At 41.0% G+C, this 23,715-nt stretch overlaps 1 protein-coding gene across 1 annotated transcript in view; it reads right to left on the reverse strand.

The window, feature by feature from the left end:
* KSR2 (kinase suppressor of ras 2) overlaps window positions 1-23,715 on the reverse strand; it is a 506,187-nt gene that overhangs the window by 266,905 nt on the left and 215,567 nt on the right. The gene's annotated exons all lie outside the window — the stretch shown is intronic.

The raw sequence follows: 23,715 nt of genomic DNA on the forward strand, positions 1-23,715 counted from the left end.
TTTTGGTCATTTGACCATAGTTAAGTCAAGTCAAAATAAGTACTGAAATTTTTACCCATTTCTCCAGGCCCAGCCAACTCAAATACATCCCACGGGGCCCTGTTAAAATGTCCCCCAGGTCATTTATTCACTTTGTTTTCCTTGGTACTGTTCCCTTCTGCTCAGGGAAATGAAACACTCCCTTGCTTGTTCAAAAATGTAAAGTGATCAAGTCTGTAAATTCCACAGCTTTCTCTCCTTTAGTACTTCATAAACTGACTGGAGGAATTTGCCTGTCTGTCTGTCTCCTCTTCTGGCAAGAGCCTGCCCCATCCATCTCTGAAATCCCAGTGCCTGGCCCATAATAAGGACCCAGTAACTATTCGTTGAATTTATGTTTCATCTGAGTAAGTCTTATCCCATCCTCGTCTCATCCAAAAACTTTTAAAACTAATAAAGAGTAAGAACCAGCTGGGCACAGTGGCTCACACCTATAATCCCAGCACTTTGGGAGACCAAGGCAGGAGGATGGCTTGAGTCCAGGAGCTCGAGTCCAGCCTGGGCAACATGGCGAAACCCTGTCTCTACCAAAAAAATTACAAAAATTAGTTGGGTGTGGTGGTGCATGCCTGTAGTTCCAGCTACGCAGGAGGCTGAGGTGGGAGGATTGCCTGAGGCCAGGAGGCAGAGGTTACAGTGAGCCAAGATTGTGCCACTGCACTCCAGCCTAGGCAACAGAGCAAGACCCTGTCTCAAAAAAAAAAAAAAAAAAAAGAAAAGAAAATTAAAAAGAGTAAACATCAGTTTACAGAGGGGAAATTGCAATTGCAATGAGCTTATTCCCGAATAGGAGAGTTTTCTTCTCCCTACCAAGAACCTGGCTCCATGGCTCAAAGGGGAGAATGGGAATTAACCCTCGAAGAAGCACAGGGAAAACTGCATGGCTCCCAGCCTGTTATCCAGCGACACTTAAATCTTCTATAATATATACAACTTCAAACACAATTTTCTACCTGTGTGGCCTCATGAGTGTTTCATCCACACTGGAAAACTCAATCCAATTCTTTGTGGTGAGAGTATGACTTCAAACTATTTCCCATTTGCCCTGAGAATACTCTTGTCTCTAATCCTAATGTAACATCATATACATTTCCATCACATTAGGATTAGAGACAAGTTCTGTTTAGAAATAACTCCAAGAATAGTTTTTATATTTTATTTTCACACTGAAAATCAGTGAGATTTTCTTCAGCCTCAAAGAGTGTGTTTATGTAAGATTAAATGAGGGCTGGCAGCACACTGCATTTTTTTATTTCTAAACAGGAAATGGGTTAAGGTGGTACCTTCCAAAATTCAGTCATTCCGTAAACCATATTCTCATGCTCTGTCATATCTAAGAACCATCTTATTTACTGGCTATTTCTTTAAATTGACTTTTTGAGGCTGGATGCAGTGGCTCATGCCTGTAATCCCACCACTTTGGGAGGCCGAGGCAGCCAGATCACTTGAGGTCAGGAGTTTGAGACCAGCTTGGGTAACACGGTGAAACCCTGTCTCTACTGAAAATACAAAAATCAGCCGGGCATGGTGGTGCATGCTAGTAGTCCCAGCTACTCGGAATGCAGAGGCACAAGAATGGCTTGAACCCAGGAGGCAGAAGTTGCAGTGAGCTGAGATCATGCCACTGCACTCCAGCCTGGGTGAGAGAGCAACATCCTGTCTCAAAAAAAAAAAAGACTTTTTGTTAAAGCCTCATCTTAAGCAATAAACACATCTGATGAATACTGAATCCAATGTGTCAGCCACACTTGTTTTCTAATAACACTAAAATGTTAACATAATTTTAAATGTTTAAGGTCGGCCAGTGTACCGCTTAAAAGTCACCTCAGCTGCAACAGTTTGAGTCCCAAGGTGTGCAAGTCACTGCCCTCAAGAATTGCTCCACAGGCACACCCTGTCCCCTCCACAGGGCTCCAATCACAGCAATTAAAACCCACGTTGTTATTGGGCAGAAGACAACACTGTCCTGGAAGTAGAAGGACTCAGCAATTGAGAGTAAGGGATTTGGAGTCAGAGCTGCATTTAAACTCTGGCTCCCACATACTAGCTGCAACGGGAAGCAATGTTTCTACCAACTCTGAGCCTCAGTTTCCTTATGTGTAAAATGGGGACACTAACAGCATCCACTTCATATGGGATAATGTGGGGATTAAATAAGAAAATGCATTCTATGTACCATCATGCATCACTTAACGACAGGGATGCATGCCAAGAAACGCATCATTAGAGGATTTCATTGCTGTGCAAAACATCATAGAGTGTACTGACACAAACCTAGATGATGTAGCCTACTATCTCCCCAGGCTGTGTGGTGTAGCCTATTGCTCCTGGGCTACAAACCTGTTTAGCATGTTACTCTACTGAATGCTACAGGCAATTATAACACAATGGGAAGTATTGGTGGATCTAAACATATTTAAATATTAAAAAGGTACAGTAAAAAAAAGATATTAAAGACAAAAAATGTGGCTGGGCATGGTGGCTTATGCCTGTAATCCCAGCACTTTGGGAGGCCGAGGCGGGCGGATTACTTGAGGTCAGGAGTTAGAGACCAGCCTGGCCAACACAGTGAAACCCCGTCTCCACTAAAAATACAAAAATTAGCCGGGCATGATGGCACACGCTTGTAGTCCCAGCTACTCAGGAGGCTGAGGCAGGAGAATCGCTTGAACCCGGGAGGCAGAGTCTGCAGGGAGCCGAGATCGCACCACTGCACTCCAGCCTGGGCGACAGAGACTCTGTCTCAAAAGACAAAGGATAAAAAAGTTACACCTGTGCAGGGCACTTACCATGATCTGAGCTTGCAGGACTGGCAGCTGCTCTGGGTGAGTAAGCGAGTGAGTGGTGAATGAATATGAAGGCCCATGATGTTACTGTACACTATTGTAGACTTTATAAACACTGCACACTTAGGCTACATTAAATTTATTTTAAAAATAAGGTAATTGGCCGGGCGCAGCGGCTCACGCCTGTAATCCCAGCACTTTTGGAGGCCCAAGTGGGCGGATCACGAGGTCAGCAGATTGAGACTATCCTGGCTAACACGGTGAAACCCCGTCTGTACTAAAAATACAAAAAATTAGCCGGGTGTGGTGGCGGGCGCCTGTAGTCCCAGCTACTCGGGAGGCTGAGGCAGGAGAATGGCGTGAACCTGGGAGGCGGAGCTTGCAGTGAGCCGAGAGCGCGCCACTGCACTCTAGCCTGGGCGACAGAGCGAGACTCCGTCTCAAAAATATAAGTAAATAAAATTAAAAAATAAAGTAATTGCACTACAATGTTATGACAGCTACAACATCACTAGGTGAGAGGCAATTTCCAGCTCCATTATAATCATAGAGACCACCGTTGAGATAAGCAGGTCATCCTTGCCCAAAATGTCATTATGCAGTGCATGAGTACAATTAGTGCCGGGCACATCACTGGCACTCAATAATGATGTTATTAACAGCATCATAAATGCATTATCACTAGCAACATTCATTCATTCAACAAACGTATATACAGCATCTGCTGTGTTTTCACTGAGAGCTCAGTGGTGAGCAAGACACGCAGGGTCCTTGAGGAGCCTGGGTCCGGTGGCAAAGACAGTCTAGGGAAGAAGAAAGACTAGAAACAACTGGACAGGTTGCTAGAGACAGGATGAAGTAAGATAGGGGTGCTGGGAGTTGAAATAGACCTCCCAATCTCAGCCAAGGCACAAACTCAGACAAGAGTAGTAGGAGGTAGCTCAGGCCCATGGTTGGACTGACGTATTTTGGGTGTTACTGGTTTTTTTTTTTTTTTCACTCTTAGAAAAGCTTGTATTTTTTTTTTAATTTCTTATTTCCATAGGCTTTTGGGGAACAGGTGGTGTTTGGTTACATGAGTAAGTTCTTTAGTGGTGATTTGTGAGATTTTCATGCACCCATCACCCAACAGTATACACTGAACCCAATTTGTAGTCTTTTACCCCTCAGTCCCCTCCCACCCTTCCTCCCTGAGTCCCCAAAGTTCATTGTATCATTCTTATGCCTTTGCATCCTCATACCTTAGTTCCCACTTACAAGTGAGAACATACAATGTTTGGTTTTCCATTCCTGAGATACTTTACTTAGAATAATAGTCCCCAATCCCATCCAGGTTGCTGCGAATGCCATCAATTCATTCCTTTTTATGGCCGAGTAGAAGTCCATCATATATATATATAAAAATATATATACATATATACATTATATATACATATACATATATACATTATATATGTATATATAATATATATTATATATTGTATATTATATATACATATATTTTATATATATGTACATATATTACATATTATATATACATATATTTTATATATATGTACATATATTACATATTATATATACACATATATTATATATACTATATATGTATATATACATAATATATATATTATATACATATATTATATATATAAAAAATATATATATACACACACATATACACCACAGTTTATCCACTCATCGACTGATAAGCATTTGGGCTGGTTCCATATTTTTGCAATTGCAAATTGTGCTGCTATAAACATGCATGTGCAAGTATCTTTATTTTTAATTGATAGAACTTGGCACACTCTGCCAGGTGATGATAATGACAATGGCAATCATACCAGCTCAATGCAAGCACTCCCAAAAAGACTGATGGATAGGCCACCATGTCTGAGGCCCTCATGGCAGATCTTCTTGGGTGAATCCCCCATCTCATCATCTATCTGAGATGAAGAGGAAGTGGTGAGGAGGGAAAGATACAGCTGCCATACTACTTATTCACACTTCTATCTCTGAAAACTTACTTTACGGTCAAGGTTAAAGGGTACATCCTAAGAAAGATGGGAACATGTTTAAAGGATGCAGTGGCCAGCTAGAAGGGGCTTCTGCTGGCCAAATCTGGGACAATTTGAGCATCAAAATAAATAGCAATAGTAAAGGAGGATAACCTATTGAATGAAATAAGAATCTATGAGTCTACACTGATACAAATAGAGAGCTGGGTGTGGTGGCTCACTCCTATAATCCTAGCTACTTGGGAGACTGAGGTGGGAGGATTGCTTGACCCTAGGAGTTCAAGACCAGCCTGGGCAACATAGCAAGACCCAGTCTGCACACACAAAAAAAATTTAAATTAGCTGGGCACAGTGGTGCACACCTGTCAAGTCCCAGCTATTCAGGAGGTTGAGGCAGGAAGATCACTTGAGCCCAGGATATCGAGGCTGCAATGAGCTAGGATTGCACCACTGCACTCCAGCCTAGGCGACAGAGCAAGACCCTATCTTTTAAAAACAAACATAAACAAACAATACAAACCACACATCACTACAAAAAAGCTCAAACATCTCTTGAGTCCAGAAGTGGGGATTACAGTGAGCTATGATTGTACCACTGCACTCTATTCTGTGTTTCCCAGGCTGATCTTAAACTCCTGGTCTTGACAGAGAAAGACCCCAGTCTCTTAGAAAAATAGTATTACTATTATTAAAAATAAAGAGGGAGAAGGGAAAGGTCATCCTTTCAGCAGAACTAACTAGTAAATGTGGAAGAAACGACAGAATTTGAAAATCACCATTTGGAAACCATCGTAATTATAATTGATTCAGGAAAGAATCATCAGTGGATGCTAAAACTCATAGTGAAATTTTGAGGAGTAACAGAATATTTACATAGTTTAAAAATATCTCCCCACAAGATACTTATTAATTTCAACTGGTGAAAGAGTAACTGGACAGTGAAGAAATGTGGCAGACAACACCTTCACCAAATGATCACAGTTAGTATCACCAGTCATGGGTCAGATCGACAGGTGTTCCCTGCTGTGATGCACTGAGAAGAATACCACTTCGCTTCTATAGCATCCCTGTTAAAACTGTATAACCTGAATCATCATAAGGAAATCTAATCTAATCACAAGGAAAAAAACAAGTTGAAAGATAGTCTACAGGAGAAAGCAAGTCTCAGGAATTGTTCCTGATTAAAGGAAACTGAGGGGTCAGGATAACTGAATGCATTGCATGATGCGGATTTTTCTTTCACTATCAAGGGTGTTATTGGGACAACTGAAATCTAAATAAGTTTGGAGATTAGATCACAGTCTTTTATTTTTATTTTCATCAATGTGAATGTTCTGATTTTGACAATTGTACTGTGATTCTTTAAGAGAATGCTCCTGATTTTAGAAAATATTCGCTGAAGAAGTTAGGAGTAACAGGGCATTACGTCTGCAACTTAATCCCAAATGGTTCAGAAAACCTATGGATGGATGGATAAAACGGATGGATGGATGGGTGGATGGATGGATGGATGGATGAATGGGCAGAGAGATGAACAGATAGATAAAAGGGTAAAGTGGGTAGAATAAAATATTGACATTTGGGAATCTGGGTGAGGGGTATTAGAAAGGAATTCTTTGTAATGTTCTTGTAACTTTTTTGCAAGTCTGAAATAACGTCAAAAACAATTTTTAAAGAGGTAGCGGTTCCAGACTTTTCCCAGCTAAGTATTTTGAAGGCTTAACCAACCTTGAATTTGAATCTTTAAAAATTAGACAGGAGTAGAGCAGAAAAAGAAGACTTGTCATTCAGAGACTCTCTCCTCTTAACAAAAGCCACCACCCTCTCTGCAGGAATAGTTATGTCATGAAGAAATCCACATATCATTGAGTCTCTGGGCCTAAAGCTGTGGTCAGGATGTGAGTGATAAACATCTCCATCTCTACGCAGTGTGGTTAGTCTGGTGAGCACTTTCCTCGGACCATCACATGTATCCACTGCCTATATAAACGACTGAAAGGGTCCCATCACAGATGACCACCCAGCTAGACCATGCCCTGGCAAGAGCATCCGACCTCCAGCTTCACCAGGCCAAGGGCCTGCTGCTCCCATACAGTCCAATTCGCCAATCACCATCCATCTTAAACAACTAAACACAAAAATAAGCCTGCCAACTAGAACTCTTCATTACACCATTTAGGTTTTCAGCCCAACTCCCCATTACTAACTCTTCCCAAAGAAGCAAGTGCTCTTCGTCTTCATTAACCAGGACTTTGATCACCCTCCATTTCTTTAAATGGCAATGGCACGATCTGTCTTGGGATTCCCATTCCACTGCCACTGCAGCCTTGCTTAATGTGCTCCCAGAGGGAAATGGGAAGACCATAAATATGGACAACCAAATGGCAAATGGAGAGAAGTGGAGAGAAAGCAGCAAAGGTCTCCTTCTTTGACTTGAGGTTTTCCAGAACATGAACTATGCTATGGCACAATATACACATGATTTCTGTGAATATGTTCCAGGCACACGCACAGGCACACACCCACATGTATACACTCACTGCAGTATATCTTCAACAACTCTGTACTATAACTGCTATAATGATCTCTATCTTGCAGAGAAGGAAAATATTGCTCAGACAAGTTAAGTCATTTTTCCAAGGAAATTTGGCCAATGGGTGGCATGGCTGGGATCTGTTCAGCTGTATTTCCTATGCCCGAATTTTTACACTATCCTGCTTTTCTGTCATTGGTATACAAATGCACTCTAAGTGGCAAGGACCTCAGATGCACTTAGCCAATCACCAGGCATCTTAAACAATGCAAGGTGAAGTCCTTTCTATTATAGAGGAGAGAGAGAGAAGCAGAAGATTCTTCAATGCCTGCCTGCTTTCAATGCCTGGCCTCCAGATTCCAAGCCAAGATGATGACTGGGGAGGTGCCAAGAGTACCCCATGAATTCTCAGCTCCCTTCACTTCATTCTCACCACTCCTAGTGGTTCTGTCACTGGTCCCAAGCCAGCACACAAGCTCTGCATGCCCTCTCTTCCATCTGATTCCTATAGCATTTGATTTCTGTCCTGTCTAGTTGGCATAAGCCCCATCTATCATGGCACAGTGGAAAGACCTCTGGTGGTAGGCTGGGTTCCCATCCTGCCTCTGCTGTTTGAAAAGTTGCATGGCACTGGTCAACTTCTCTGAGCCTCAGTTTCCTCATCCACAAATGGGGCTAATAATAACTACTTCTCCTGTTTACTGCGAGAATCAATTACCCTAAAATACATGGAGTAACAGGCCCACCCTATGTATTAAAAATTGTTAGTTCCCTGTCTCCTTGAACATAAAGTGATAATCTTCCCATGTGTCCATGTGTTCTGGGTACCAGGACCCATCACAACTGTAACTGGGTTAAAAACTGTTGGCTGGTAGACATAAGCCTTTATGAGCCTTTTCTTCCCCAAGAAAGGAAATGAAAGGAATGCCTGAATTAAAGCCCGATAAGAGATTCTCCATGGTTCCAACCTAGAATTTTGTTTATAGAGGGTCCAAGATCTAGCAAAGAGGTTTTCTAAGTTGGCTAGCAGGAAGGGAAGGAACAAAGGAAAGCAATCCATCACTCTGCAGCCACTGACAGCCGCCCTGCATGGAAGCACTTAGAGCCTGGGGGTGGATGCAATAAATCTGTAAGTTTTTCTCTACTTCCAAATCTGTTTTCATGCTTGATCCATTATTAACTTCACATCTTAACAATAAATATCTCTTGTTTTCTCAAACTAGACTTGAAGCTCCTTAAAAGCATTGGGGGTTCTATCAGATCCTTTCTCCTATCCTCCACAGTGTTATTGATTAACTGATCATTCCCCTGCAGGAAACCTACTAGTAACCAAGGTTATAGTCACAGATTCTGAATAACAACTAGGAATAATATTTTTTAAATAATGATGATTGGCAGCACTAATTTAGCGTTTACTCTGTGTCACTTAACTCCCCCCAACAAAACTATGAACTAAGTGCTGTTATGAGCCTCATTATATAGATGAGGAAACCAAGGCTCAGAGAGGGTAAGTGACATGCCCAGGGTCACACAGTCAGGAAGGGTGAAAAGAGGAGGCAAACTCAGGCCACCTGGTTCCAGAGCCCCTGCCCTACCCCTACCCCAGTGCTGCCACAGACTTTGGGTAAAATGGAATCCCCTCTGATTCTCAGTGTAAATGAACTTGGACAAGGTATACTCTCTTACAGCCTATTTTCTCATCTATAAAATGGGACTTTCAGGACTAAATAAAATAAACCATGATATGACTCTAAAAGCACAGGCAACAAAAGCAAAAATAGACAAATGGGATTTCATTAAGCTAAAAAGCTTCTGCACAGCAAAGGAAACAATCAACAGAGTGAAGAAACGACTTATGGAGTAGGAGAAAATATTTGCAAGTCATACATCTGATAAGAGGTTAATATCTAAAATATATAAGGAATTCAAACAACTCAATAGCAAGAAACCAAATAACTCATTTTAAAAATGGGCAAAGACCTCTCTCACCACTCCTATTCAACATAGTATTGGAAGTTTTGGCCAGGGCAATCAGGCAAGAGAAAGAAATAAAGTGTATTCAAATAGGAAGAGAGGATGTTGAATTGTCTCTGTTTGCAGACGACATGATTTTATATTTTGAAAACCCCATCATCTCAGCCCCAAAACTCCTTAAGCTGATAAACAACTTCAGCAAAGTCTCAGGATACAAAATCAACATGCAAAAATCACAAGCATTTCTATACACCAACAATAGAGAAGCACGAGCCAAATAATGAATGAACTCCCATTCACAACTGCTATAAAGAGAATAAAATACCTAGGAATACAACTTACAAGGGATGTGAAGGACCTCTTCAAGGAGAACTACAAACCACTGCTCAAGGAAATAAGAGAGGAAACAAGCAAACGGAAAAACATTCCATGTTCATGGACAGGAAGAATCAATATCATGAACATGACTTTACTGCCCAAAGCAATTTATAGATTCAATGCTATTCTCATCAAGCTACCATTGACTTTCTTCTCAGAATTAGAAAAAACTACTTTAAATTTCATATGGAACCAAAAAAGAGCCCTTACAGCCAAGACAATCCTAAGCAAAAAGAACTAAGCTGGAGGCATCATGCTACCTGACTTCAAACTATACTACAAGGCTACAGTAACCAAAACAGCATGGTACTGGTACCAAAACAGATATATAGACCAATGAAACAGAACAGAGACCTCAGAAATAATACCACACATCTATAACCATCAGATCTTCGACAAACCTGACAAAAACAAGCAATAGGGAAAAGATTCCCTATTTAATAAATGGTACTAGGAAAACTGGCTAGCCATATGCAGAAAACAGAAACTGGACCCCTTCCTTACACTGTATACCAAAATTAACCCAAAATGGATTAAAGACTTAAATGTAAAACCCAAAACCATAAAAACCTTAGAAGAAAATTTAGGCAATACCATTCAGGACATAGGCAAGGGCAAGGACTTCATGACTAACATACTAAATGCAATTGCAATAAAAGTCAAATTTGACAAATGGAGTCTAATTAAACTCCATTTGCTTCTGCACAGCAAAAGAAACTAGCATCAGAGTGAACAGGCAAGCTACAGAATGGGAGAAAATTTTTGCAATCTACCCATCTGACAAAGGTCTAATATCCAGAATTTACAAGCAACTTAAACAAATTTACAAGAAAAAAAAACAACCCCATCAAAAAGTAGGCAAAGGATATGAACAGACACTTCTCAAAAGAAGACATTTATGCAGCCAAAAAACATATAAAAAAAAAAAGCTCATCATCACTAATCATCAGAGAAATGCAAATCAAAACCACAATGAGATACCATCTCATGCCAGTCAGAAAGGTGTTTATTAAAAGGTCAGGAAACAATAGATGTTGGTGAGGCTGTGGAGAAATAGGAATGCTTTTACACTGTTGGTGGGAGTGTAAATTAGTTCAACCATTGTGAAAGACAGTATGGTGATTCCTCAAGGATCTAGAACCAGAAATACCATTTGACCCAGCAATCTCATTACAGGGTATATAGCCAAAGGATTACACATCATTCTACTATAAAGACACATGCACACGTATGTTTACTGCAACACTATTCACAATAGCAAAGACCTGGAACCAACCCAAATGCCTATCAATGATAGACTGGATATAGAAAATGTGGCACATATACACCATGGAATACTATGCAGCCATAAAGAAGAATGAGATCATGTCCTTTGCAGGGACATGGATGAAGCTGGAAGCCATCATTCTCAGCAAACTAACACAGGAACAGAAAACCAAACCACCTCATGTTCTCACTCATACGTGGGAGTTGAACAATGAGAACACATGGACATGGGGTGGGGAACAACACACACCGGGGCCTGTTGGGGGGTGGGGGTCAGGGGGAGGGAGAGCATTAGGACAAATATGTAATGCATGTGGGGCTTAAAACCTAGATGCCAGGTTGATAGGTGCAGCAAACCACCATGGCACATGTATACCTGTGTGACAAACCTGCACATTCTGCACATGTATCCCAGAACTTAAAATAAAATAAAATAAAATAATTAATTAAAAATTGGCAAAGAACCTGAATAGACATTTCTCAAAAGAAAACATGCAAATGACCAATAGATTTATGAAAAAATACTCAACATCACTAATCATCAAGGAATTGCAAACTAAAACCACAATGAGATCTCACTTCATACCTGTCAAGAATGGCTTTTATCAAAAAGACATAATTACCAAGTCATAGAGAGGATGTAGGGAAAAGGAACCCTTGTACACTGTTGGTGGGAATGTAAATTAGTACAGCCATTATGGAAAACAGTGTGGAGGTTCCACAAAATACTAAAAATAGAACTACCATAAGATTCAGAAATCCCACCACTACGTATGTATCCAAAGCAATTGAAATCAGTTTGTCAAAGAGATATCTGCACTACCATATTTGTTGCAGCATTATTCACAATAGCTGAGACACTGAATCAACCTAAGAGTCCATCAGTGGATGAATGCATAAAGAAAATGTGGTGTATATATATGCACAATGGAGTACTATTTAGCCTTAAAGAAACAGGAAACCCTGTTATCTGTGACACCACAGGTGAACCTGGAGGATACTATGTTAAGTGAAACAAACCAGGCTCAGAAAGACAAATACTGCATACTCTCACTTTGAAAAGTCAAACTCATAAAAGTAGAGAGTAGAATGGTGGTTACCAGGACCCGGCAGGAAGGAGGCAGTGGAATGGGGAGATATTGGTTAAAGCGTACAAAGTTTCAGTTAGATAGGAGCAATAAGTTTTTCAGATCTATTGCACAGCATGGTGACTGTAGTTAATAATAATATAGCACATATTTCAAAACCGCTGAGAATAAATTTGCAATACTCTCATCACAAAAAAAGATAAGTATGTAAGATGATAGATATGTTAATTAGCCTGACTTAAATAATTCCACAATGTATACATATATAAAAACATTACACTGTACTCCATAAATATGTACAATTATTAGTCAATTAAAATAAAAATAGTAAAAATACAAATAAAATAACGATGCAAAGTATCAGCATACAATAAGCCTTCCATAAGTGACAGCTATCATTTATATTCTAATAACAAATCAATCAAGAAAACTTTTGTGTTAGTGAAAATGTGTCCACATAGCTGTGTAAGAGCCTAATGCAATTATACTTATGATGACCTTTATCCCTGTCTTAATTTAGGTTCCCCCAAAAGCAGACCCTAAAGTATGTAGTATATTTGAGAGGTGATCCTAGCAGCAGGATGAGGAGATGGAGAGGTGAGGCAAGAGAGAAAACATAGCCCATAAAGGGTGTTATGGGGAATGCCTCTGGGGACAACTGAGGCTGTCCCTCTAGGAAGCCTTCAGGAGGGGTATAGAACGCACAGCAGAATGGGCCCTCTGAGGGCATTATTTATGCACTAGCTCTTGTCCTTCAGCAACTGAAGGTTGTTCCCAAGGGCAACACCAAGCCCCTGACATTTCCAGCCGGCCCTGCACTCAGATTGAACATGCTCCACTGGCAAAAAAAGCAAACAAACAAACAAAACCTCCCAGGCCAAGACACAGGTGCTTGACATGGGAAGCCTTCGGTGTGTACAGAAACTGCCCGCCACAGCTGCAGGTGACATCCTGAGTAGAGCTAGGGAGTATAACGGGACCTCATCAGCTCTGAGAAGTGGGCAGACACAGTCTCCACACTGCTGGAGCATCAATTCCTAAGTGACTTATTTGCAGTCACAAGGCTAATTAGTAGCCAAGGTGGGATTCACCTTGGGCTCCTTCTAAAACACCTCCTAGGAAACTCTCAACTCCTTGAAAAGAAATAACAAGAGAGGAAGGCAGGCACTAGGTAAGTCAAAGGACTCGATATACCATAGGAAAAAATCTCACCATCATAATATCATCAGTTTGTTCCCTGTAAATAATAAGGGACTGCAAACTAAATACTCTGTTACCCAACCCACAGAACATTTCACCACAAAAATTCATCAAGAAGCACATTCTTGAGCTAATTTTCCATTGTGGAACTTCAGAGCTGCTGTTTCAATAGGAATGTGACAATAGATGATTCATTAGTGCTGTCTGTATAAGCCTCTGGGGCAAACACCAAAAGATAGTCCATTTGATATTTAGAAAGCCAAACATATTTTAAATGAGCCTTACTGGACTGAATCTCTCATCACAGGCCTGAAAGATTCAGCAGCTAGGGGGTTGTGGCATGGTCTTAATGGAGGCTGGAGCAGGGTCTTTAAGAGGATAAGGACCTATTCTTGCTCCAAAGCTAAGGAAGAAGGCCTGGAATCCAGGATAGGGGATACTACATCAATGCTGAATGGGAATCTGGGGGCTCAAATAGAACTTTCTGGATGGGCGTGATGGCTGACACCTGTAATCCTAGGACTCTGGGAGGCCGAGGCAGGTGGATCACCTGAAGTCAGGAGTTCAAGACCAGCCTGGTCAACATGGTGAAAGCCCGTCTCTACTAAAAATACAAAAAAACTAGCCAGACATGGTGGCATGCACCTGTAATCCCAGCTATTCAGGAGACTGAGGCAGGAGAATCACTTGAACCCAAGAGGCAGAGGTTGCAGTGAGCCAAGATCGCACCACTGCACTCCAGCCTGGGTGACAGAGTGAGACTCTGTCTCAAAAAAAAAAAAAGAACTTTCTTATGCAGAGTAATAATAATACTTAACAAAAATTTCTCAGGAGCACAAATTTTACTAGAAATAATTATGTTATAGAATATGTATATATATATAATACTATTAACATAAATTATAAAATACCTTGTGAAAGATCTCAATTCAAAATAAGACATTCAACATGAATTGGTGATAAGCCTACATTGTAAGATTTTTATTTTTTAATTTTAATTTCAATTTTTTATAATTTCTACTTTCATTTTAGGTTCAGGAGGTAGATGTGCAGGTTTGTTACATGGGTATATCGAGTGATGCTAAGGTTCAGGGTATGACTGACCCATCATTCAGTTAATGAGCAGAGTACCCAATAGTTTGGTTTTCAGCCTTTGTCCCTCTCCCTTCCCTCCCTTATCTAGTTATCCCCAGTGTCCACTGTTGCTATCTTTATGTGCATGTGTACACAATGTGTAGCTCCCGCTTATAAGTGAGAACATGTGGTATTTGGTTTTATGTTCCTGCATTAATTTGCTTAGGATAATGACTGCCAGCTGCATCCATGTTGCTGCAAGAGACATAATTTTGTTCTTTTTATGGCTGTATAGTATTCCATGGCATATATGTACCACATTTTCTTTATCCGATCCACCATGGATGGGGACCTAGATTTATTTCATGTCTTTGGTATTGTGAATAGTGCTGCAATGAACATAAGAGTACACGTGAAGCTGCGTGATATGGTTTGGCTGTGTCCCCACTCAAATCTCATCTTGAATTATAGTTCTTATAATCCTCATATGTCATGGGATGGACCAGGTGCAGATAACTGAATCATGGGGGCGGTCTCCCCCATCCTGTTTTCATGATAGTGAGTGAGTTCTCATGAGAGCAGATGGTTTTATAAGGGGCTTTTCCCCACCTTTGCTCTGCACTTCTCCTTGCTGCCGCCATGTGAAGAAGGATGTGTTTGCTTCCCCCTCTGCCATGATTGTAAGTTTCCTGAGGCTTCCCCAGCCATGCTAAATTGTGAGTCCACTAAACCTCTTTCCTTTATAAATTACCCAGTCTCGAGTATGTCTTCATTAGCAGCATGAGAATGGACTAATACACTGTATGTAAAGGATTAACACAATCTTTTCCTCTTCTGCATGAGAATTAACCCTGGGTTAACTTTCCAGCTCTGATCCGCTGAACACCTGATAAAGAGGAAACATCACTGTGCTAGTGGGCTACAGTGCTCATCCAATTGCCTCTTGTTGGTAGACTGCATCTGGACTGGGAGCTCATGGAATGAATCTGAAATATCTAATGAGGAATCTACAGCTTTGGGAGTCCTTAAGTAGCATGACTGTTGTAACAGGGCATGTCTCCTGCAGACACCCTGGCGGCCATGAAGATAGAGCTGTTACAACAGCTATTGTCCCGTAAGACAGGATAGTTCCCACACCTGCTTAATGTGGGTCTCATCACTTTGTACCAAACTGCCACTTGGAGGTAGGGGGCAAAAAAGAATGGCCCCTGAGGACCCACAGAAGAGATGCCCAATGTAGCCTGCATCCTCTTAAGTCAGTATGGTGCTGAGCGTGTCTGAATGCTTAGTTAGCCTAAAAGGAATTACCAAATGAGTATGGCAGAAGTCTTCCTATTTTAATGAATATACTATTACCCACAGACTAGTCATTCCTCTCTTGCCCTTATAAATATATTAGAGATCCTTGTAATAATTAGCACAATGACTTGTAGGTGTGTGCTAATGAGTTTAAGTGCTTATACCTAGTTTTCTAAAACAGACAAAAATATACCTCCTGAAATCTTATTTACATAATGAATCTGTTAGGCAAAGCCTGTTTCCATGCAAACAACAAATGATATAGCCTAGGCCAAGCACAAAATATGAATTAGTTGGAACAGAGAGAATGGGGTTTGAGTGAAGGTACAAGAAACACGTGTTCTGTGGCTCTTATCCAGTCTGGTTCTCTCTGCTCAAAGGCCAGCTGAAGTTTTTGACATACTGTTCCATAAGGGTGGAGGTGAAATGTGTTCACTCACAAACTACACAGGTCTGAACACAGAGACGTACCAAGGAATGCTCTAGATGTGCTTTGGGGAAAACAGAAGAATTTCCAAAGGAAGTAAACTGTGAAAAGGTCATAAATGGAATATTTGTATTTGTGCGGGACTAATAAAGGCAAGTCACATTAATAAAAGCATATAGTGTGGTTCCAATAATGAAGAAAGGGAACTAGATATATTTCATATATACCTACAAACATGAATAAATGCACACAAGGATTTATATCAAAGTATTAACAGCAGTTATAGTAGTTCTCCGTGACAAGGGAAATGGAGAATTTTACCATCTATTGCTTACATTTTATTTTGCTTGTATTTTCAAAATAAAGATATATCTGCAAATTACTTCTGTAATTACAATTATAGTTGAAAAATAACCTTTAACAAGGATTTGAAAAAATATATATGTGATAGAATTCCTTTTTAATACTGAGCTTCTCCTGCACATTTAAAATGTAATTCAGTTTACAGAAATGCAGTTTACCCTTTCAGATCTTCTGAAAAGAAGGAACAAGCCATTTGTATCATGTGCAGACAAATTAGAAAATCTGAAGACATACAAATCATTGCACACATAGAATTGTTAGGATCTTTCTTCCCCCAACAACGTGGCTGTGGGTGTGGGATCCTTGGGATGAAGATAAGATAACCAGAATCCCTGAGATCATTCCCTCTTAATTTTCTGAACAGCTCACTATAAAGAATCAGTGCCTGTTTACCCTTCTAAGTATGGCCACAAAGCCAGAGGGAAAACAAAGGCTGATAAGAATGTCAGAGAGATTCTTGATAATTCCCCATGCCTACGGCTAACTGCATTTATAGGATTAAATCCATAATCTACGTCAGTGTTTCTCAACCTGTTTTCTATTATGGCTCCTTTGGGAACCTTTTTAGATTTTGTGGTTCCTAATCTCCATCCCCCACCTCCAGTGAAATTTTCATAAGCACAGATATGGTGTATCTCTGTTTACATACGGTGGCTCCTTGTGAGGGAGAGGCACAAACTATTGTAAAAATCCACGATTTTTCCTGTCTTCCCCCAATAACCAATCTTTGTCCCCTCAGAGGTGATTTCAGCCCCATTGAGAATTCATGCTCTATGTATATCTATGTATATAAGTATATGTGGTATATATACACTATGGAATACTACACTGCCATAAAATAGAACAAGATCATGTCCTTTGCAGGAACAGGGATGGAGCTGGAAGCCACTATCCTTGGCAAACTAACACAGGAACAGAAAACCAAATACCGCATGTTCTCACTTTTAAGCGGGACCTAAATGATGAGAACACATGGACACATAGAGGGGAACAACACATACTGGGGCCTTCCAGAGGGTACATGGTGGGAGGAGGGAGACGATCAGGAAAAATAACTAATGGCTACTAGGCACCTGGGTGATGAAATAATCTGTACAACAAACCCCCTGGACACAAGTTTACCTATGTAACAAACCTGCACTTGTACCCGTGACCTTAAAATGAAAGTTAAAAAAAAAAAAAGAAAGAAAACAAGAACATCAGCACATACTTCCCAAATGTCATCACATTTCCAAAGTTGTTTCAACTTCCACAATAATCAATCAATACTTTTACCGGGGAAAGTATAGAGCGTGTGTGTGTGTGTGTGTGTGTGTGTGTGTGTGTGTGTGTGTGTTAGGAATGCCAGAGGAATAAAACCACATACTTAAATGCTAAACTAAAAAGAAAGGAAAAGAAGAAAATAAACAGTTTTTTGAGAATGAACACAAAACCGGGGAAACGGCTTTGATTAGACTGATCATAGCAGTTCTAACATATTCCAACACATCTAGATGGCAAATCTCCCAGTGGAGATGACAGACATGCTATGGTCAATATATTCTTGTTTTCTTGTCATGCTCATTCTGAAAACGCACATGAGATACTACTGGGGACACGAGGAAAACCCAAACAGATCATCTGATAAACACCATCACGGGTGTGCCTGAGAGCACCAAGGATAAAGGGCCTAAAAAACAGCCTTCCTCGGCCGGGCATGGTGGCTCACATCTGTAATCCCAGCACTTTGGGAGGCTGAGGCAGGCAGATCACCTGAGGTCGGGAGTTCAAGACCAGCCTGTTCAACATGGTGAAATCCCATCTCTACTAAAAATACAAAAATTAGCCAGGCGTCATGGCACGTGCCTGTAATCCCAGCTACTCAGGAGGCTGAGGCAGGAGAATCGCTTGTACCCAGGAAGCAGAGGTTGCAGTGAGCTGAGATCGTGCCACTGCACTCCAGCCTGGGCAACAGAGTGAGACTCCATCTCAAAAAAAAAAAAATTAGCTCGGGGGTGGTGGTGGGTGCCTGTAATCCCAGCTACTTGGGAGGCTGAGGCAGGAGAATCACTTGAACTTGGGAGGCGGAGATTGCAGTGAGCTGAGATTGCGCCATTGCACTCCAGCCTAGGCAACAGAGCAAGACTCCATCTCAAAAAATAAAAATAAAAATAGCCTACCTAGCCTTCCTCCAACCTAAGACCTCCTTTGGTATTGCGTGCTTGAAAAATCACAGGAACCAACAGTTTTGAAAGCTTTGGAACCTGTTCACAAAGATCTGTGACTGTTGAAACTCAGATTCATTCCATTCAGAGGAAATAAAAGCAGACTGAATACTAGTAGCCACAGAGATGGTTCCCAGCAGGACTACAGGGGTGAAGGAGAGAAGAAACCAGACATGAAAGAGAGATAACTGGAACCAGAATGCACCGAATAGCTCTGGAACTATCTCTGGCTACATTTCACAGAACAGAGGGCAAAGGCTTCTCAAACCTTCTCACCTACTCCCTGATGGGGTTTATTCTAGAATCAAAGCTGTTCAGAGTAGGAAGAGCCTCCAGTGGGGGAAAAAGAAAAGGACATACAGGCATATCTTATTGTATTGCACTTCACTCCACTGCACTTTGCAGACATCACATTTTTTTACTAATTGAAGGTTTGTGGCAACCGTGCATTGAGCAAGCCTCTCGCTGCCACATTTCCAACAGCACAAGCTCACTTCATGCCTCTGTGTCACATTTTGGTCATTCTAGCAATATTTCCAACTTTTTCATTATTATTATATCTGTTATGGTTATCTGTGATCAGTGATCTTTCATGTCACTATGGTAATTGTTTTGGGGTGCCACAAACCGTGCCCATATGATAGTGAAATAAATCAATCAATGTTGTACGTGTTCTGACTGTTCCACTAACAGGCTATTCCCCATCTCTCTCTCCTTTTCCTGGGCCTCCCTATTTTCTGAGACACAATAATATTGAAATTAGCCAGATTAATAACCCAACAATAGCCTCTAAGTGTTCCAGTGAAAGGAAGAGTTGTACATCTATCACTTTAAATCATATGCTAAAAATGATTACGCTTAGTGAGGAAGATACGTCAAAAGCCAAATGAACTGAAAGCTAGGCTTCTTATGCCAAATGGTCAAGTTGTGAAGGCAAAGGAAAAGTTCTTTTTCTTAAGGAAACTAAAAGTGTTATTCCCGTGAGCACATGAATGATAGGAAAATAAAACAGCCTTATTGCTGATATGGAGAAAGTTTTAGTGGTCTGGATGGAAGATCAAGCCAGACACAACATTCCCTTAAGTCAAAGCCTAATCCACAGCAGGGCCCTAACTCTCTTCAATTCTATGAAGGCTGAGAGAGGTGAAGAAGCTGCAGAAGAAAATGCAGACACCAGTAGGGGTTGGCTCATAAGGTTTGTGGAAAGAAGTTGTCTCCATAACATAAAAGTACAGTGAAGCAGGAAGTGCTGATGGAGAAGCTGCAGCAAGTTACCTAGATCTAGTTATGATCATTGATGAAAGTGGTTACATTAAATGACAGATTTTCAATGTAAATGAAACAGTCTTATATTCAAAGATGCCATCTAGGACTCTCAGAGCTAGAGAGACGAAGTCAATGCCTGGCTTCAAGGCTTCAAAGCTTCAAAGAACAGGCTGACTCTCTTGTTAGGACTACCACAGCTGGTGACTTTTAAGCTGAAGCCAATGCTCATTTATCATGCCAAAAATTCTAGGGCTCTTAAGAATTATGCTAAATCTACTCTGCCCGTACTTTATAAATGGAACAACAAAGCCTGGATGATAGCACTTTTGTTAACAGCATGGTTTGCTGAATATTTTAAGCCCATTGTTGAGACCTACTGTTTAGGAAAAACAAGATTCCTTTCAAAATACTATTGCTCATCGACAATGCATGTGCTCACCCAAAACCTATAATGAAGATATACAAACAGATTATGTGATTTTCATCCCTGCTAATACATCCATTCTGCAGCCCATGGATTAAGGAGTATTTTATCTTTCAAGTCTTATTATTTAAGAACTACATTTTATAAGGCTATAGCTGCCATAGATAGTGATTCCTCTGACGGATCTGGGAAAAGTAAAATAAAAACCTTCTGGAGGCCGGGTGCAGTGGCTCATGCCTGTAATCCCAACACTTTGGGAGGCTGAGGTGGGTGGATCACCTGAGGTCAGGAATTTAAGACCAGTCTGGCCAACATGATGAAACTCCATCTCTCCTAAAAATACAAAAATTAGCCGGGCATGGTGGTGGGCACCTGTAATCCCAGCTACTCAGGAGGCTGAGGCAGGAGAATTGCTAGAACCCAGGAGGTGGAGGTTGCAGTGAGCCGAGATTGCTCCATTGCACTCTAGCCCGGGTGACAGAGTGAGACTCCATCTCAAAAAAAAAAAAAAAAGAATCTTCTGGAAAGGAGTCACCATTTTGGATGCCATTAAGAACATTCGTGATCCATGGAAGGAGGTCAAAATATCAACATTAACAGGAGTTTGGAAGAAGTTGATTCCAACCCTTATGGATGACTTTGAGGGGTTCAAGATTTCAATGGAGGAAGTAACTGCAGACGTGGTGGAAACAGCAAGAGAACTAGAATTAAAAGTGGAGCCTGAAGATATAATTGAATTGCTGCAATCTCATGATAAAACTTAAACAGACAAGGAGTTGCTTCTTATGGATGAGCAAGGAAAGTGGTTTCTTGAGATGGAATCTACTCCAGGTAAAGATGCCTTGAACATTGTTGAATTGACAAGAAACATTTTAGAATATTACATAAACTTAGTTGACAAAGCAGCGGCAGGGTTTGAGAGGATTGACTCTAATTTTGAAAGAAGTTCTACTAGGCTATCAAATGGCATCACATGCTACAGAGAACTTTTTTGTGAAAGGAAGAGTCTATCTATGTAGAAAACTGCATTGTCGTATTTTAAGAAATTGTCACAGTCAACCCAACTTTCAGCAACCATCACTTTGATCAGTCGGCAGCCATCAACATTGAAGCAAGACCTTCCACCAGCAAAGAGTATGGCTCACTGAAGGCTCAGATGATCATTAGTGTTTTTTAGCATTAAAGTATTTCTAAATTAATGTATGTACATTGTTTTTTAAGACATAATGCCATCATACACTTAATAGACTACAGTATGGTATAAAACATAACTATTCTATGTACTGGGAAACCCAAAATTTGTGTCATTCACTTTAGGATCTTTATCGTGGTGGTCTGGAACCAAACTCACAATATCTCTGAAGTATGCCTGTACTTACTGAAAACAAGTTTTACAAAACAACACTAAAACGCTTACCATATGCAATGTGTTCCAATATACTCTAGTCTAGGCTAGTCTATTTCATTTTTTTAATGCTGGTCACAAGCCATTAAAATAATGCTATCAACCACGAATGGGTCATGACCACAAATTTAAAAACACAAATGTATTCTAACCTCTTGGGTCCACAGCTGAGAAAGCTAAGATTCAGAGAGGTTAAATCCAAGGTCAAAAGGCTACTTCCTGGCAGGATCAGGACTAGTTTAGACCCAGGTAAATGATGACTGTTGTTATCAGTCTAATAATTGGGACTCACCTCAACTAACGCCTCCTTTATAAATTCTGATCAGAACTCACCTGTACCCATGACCCCTGCTGCCAACATTATTCAGGTTGCTGTTGTTTATGTCTTAGTTTTTTTAACACCCCCAGGCCTGCTGCCCTGATATCGCTGTGAACCTGGAGGCATGGTCCCAGGCTAAGCGGTCCCACGACATTTTCCACATCAACAAACTGACCACTCTGTTCCTCTCCTCTACTGCTTCCTTGCCATGAACCACAGCATCCCCCAAGGTGGGCCGAGGAACTACCAGCCTTAAGGAAGTGATGAGCTTGCTAACTCAGCCAGAAGAAACCTGAAGGGCAAAGCTTAACGCCACCTGAGTCCTGATATACAAATTCCAAAAAGCACTAAAGGTGGCCAAGTCAATTTGGAAGACCTTGAAGAAGTGGGCCATTCAACCCTATCCAGGCAGAGTAAATCCTTCAGGGGTCTAGGGAAAGGATCGCATTTAAAAACCAAAGGGCAGCCTCTCTCATTTGGCCTCCATCTTGCAGATTAAAAGATGATGTGTCTGGAGAGTCGGCTTTCTGATCAAGTTTCGCCTTACTAGGTGGTGCACCCTGGGAAAGGGACTGGGAGAAGCACAAAGTGTGGGGCCACCGTAGCAAGCAAACCCCAAATGCCTCTTCCACCTTCCAACTTGGCAGCCTGCACTCCCAGCCTTCCTGGAACTTTACCCCACGTCTTCACCTTGAGGTTTCAGCAGGCCCCAATCTCTGTGGCTCTCACAAAACCATGCAAATCAAACACAACTCCAATCAGAAAAGCATCTATCCTCTGCTTCACCCTCAGAGGTCTCAAACACGCATTCTACGTCTTCAAGCTAGGTTTCACACAGCAGCTTAAATATGACTGTAGTAAAATCACATGTTCCACATCAATCACTGTAGGGCATTCCCAATGCTTCAGAAAAGAGATCACTCTCTACACTACGGCTTCAGACAGGGCTTGATAAATCACAGTTCATGGGCCAAATTGGGCCAGGTACCTGTTTTTATAAATAAAGTTTTATTGGAACACTGCCATGCCCATTTGTTTACCTATTGTCTGTGCTGGTTTTGTACTACATGATAGAGTTGAGTAACTACAACAGAGACTGAATGGTCTGCAAAGCCTAAAGTATACACTATCTGCCCCTGTACAGAAAAAGTGTGCCAACCCTTCGCTTACAGAATCCTGCCTTTTTTTATGGTGATAAAATATACATAATATAAAATTTACCATCTTAACCATTTTGAAGTGTACAGTTCAGTGGTACTAATTACATTTGCATTGTACAACCATCGCCACCATCCATCTCCAGAATGTTTTCATCATCCCAAATGCAAAGTCTATATCCAATAAATAATAACTCCCCATTCTCCCTCCCCTCAGCCTTGGGATCCACTGTTCTACTTTCTGCCTCTATAAATTGTCTACTCTAGGTATCTCATATTGGTGGAATTATACAGTATTTGTCGTTATGTGTCCGGCATATTTTACTCTTAGCGTGCTGTCTTCAAGGTTCACCCATGTTGTAGCATATATCAGAAGTTTCTCCCAGGTCGGGCATGGTGGCTCATGCCTGTAATCCCAGCACTTTGGGAGGCCAACGTGGGCAGATCATTTGAGGTCAGAAGTTCGAGACCAGTCTGGCCAACATGGTAAAACCC

The sequence above is a fragment of the Pongo abelii genome, chromosome 10, assembly GCF_028885655.2.
Source record: "Pongo abelii isolate AG06213 chromosome 10, NHGRI_mPonAbe1-v2.0_pri, whole genome shotgun sequence".
Taxonomy (NCBI): domain Eukaryota; kingdom Metazoa; phylum Chordata; class Mammalia; order Primates; family Hominidae; genus Pongo; species Pongo abelii.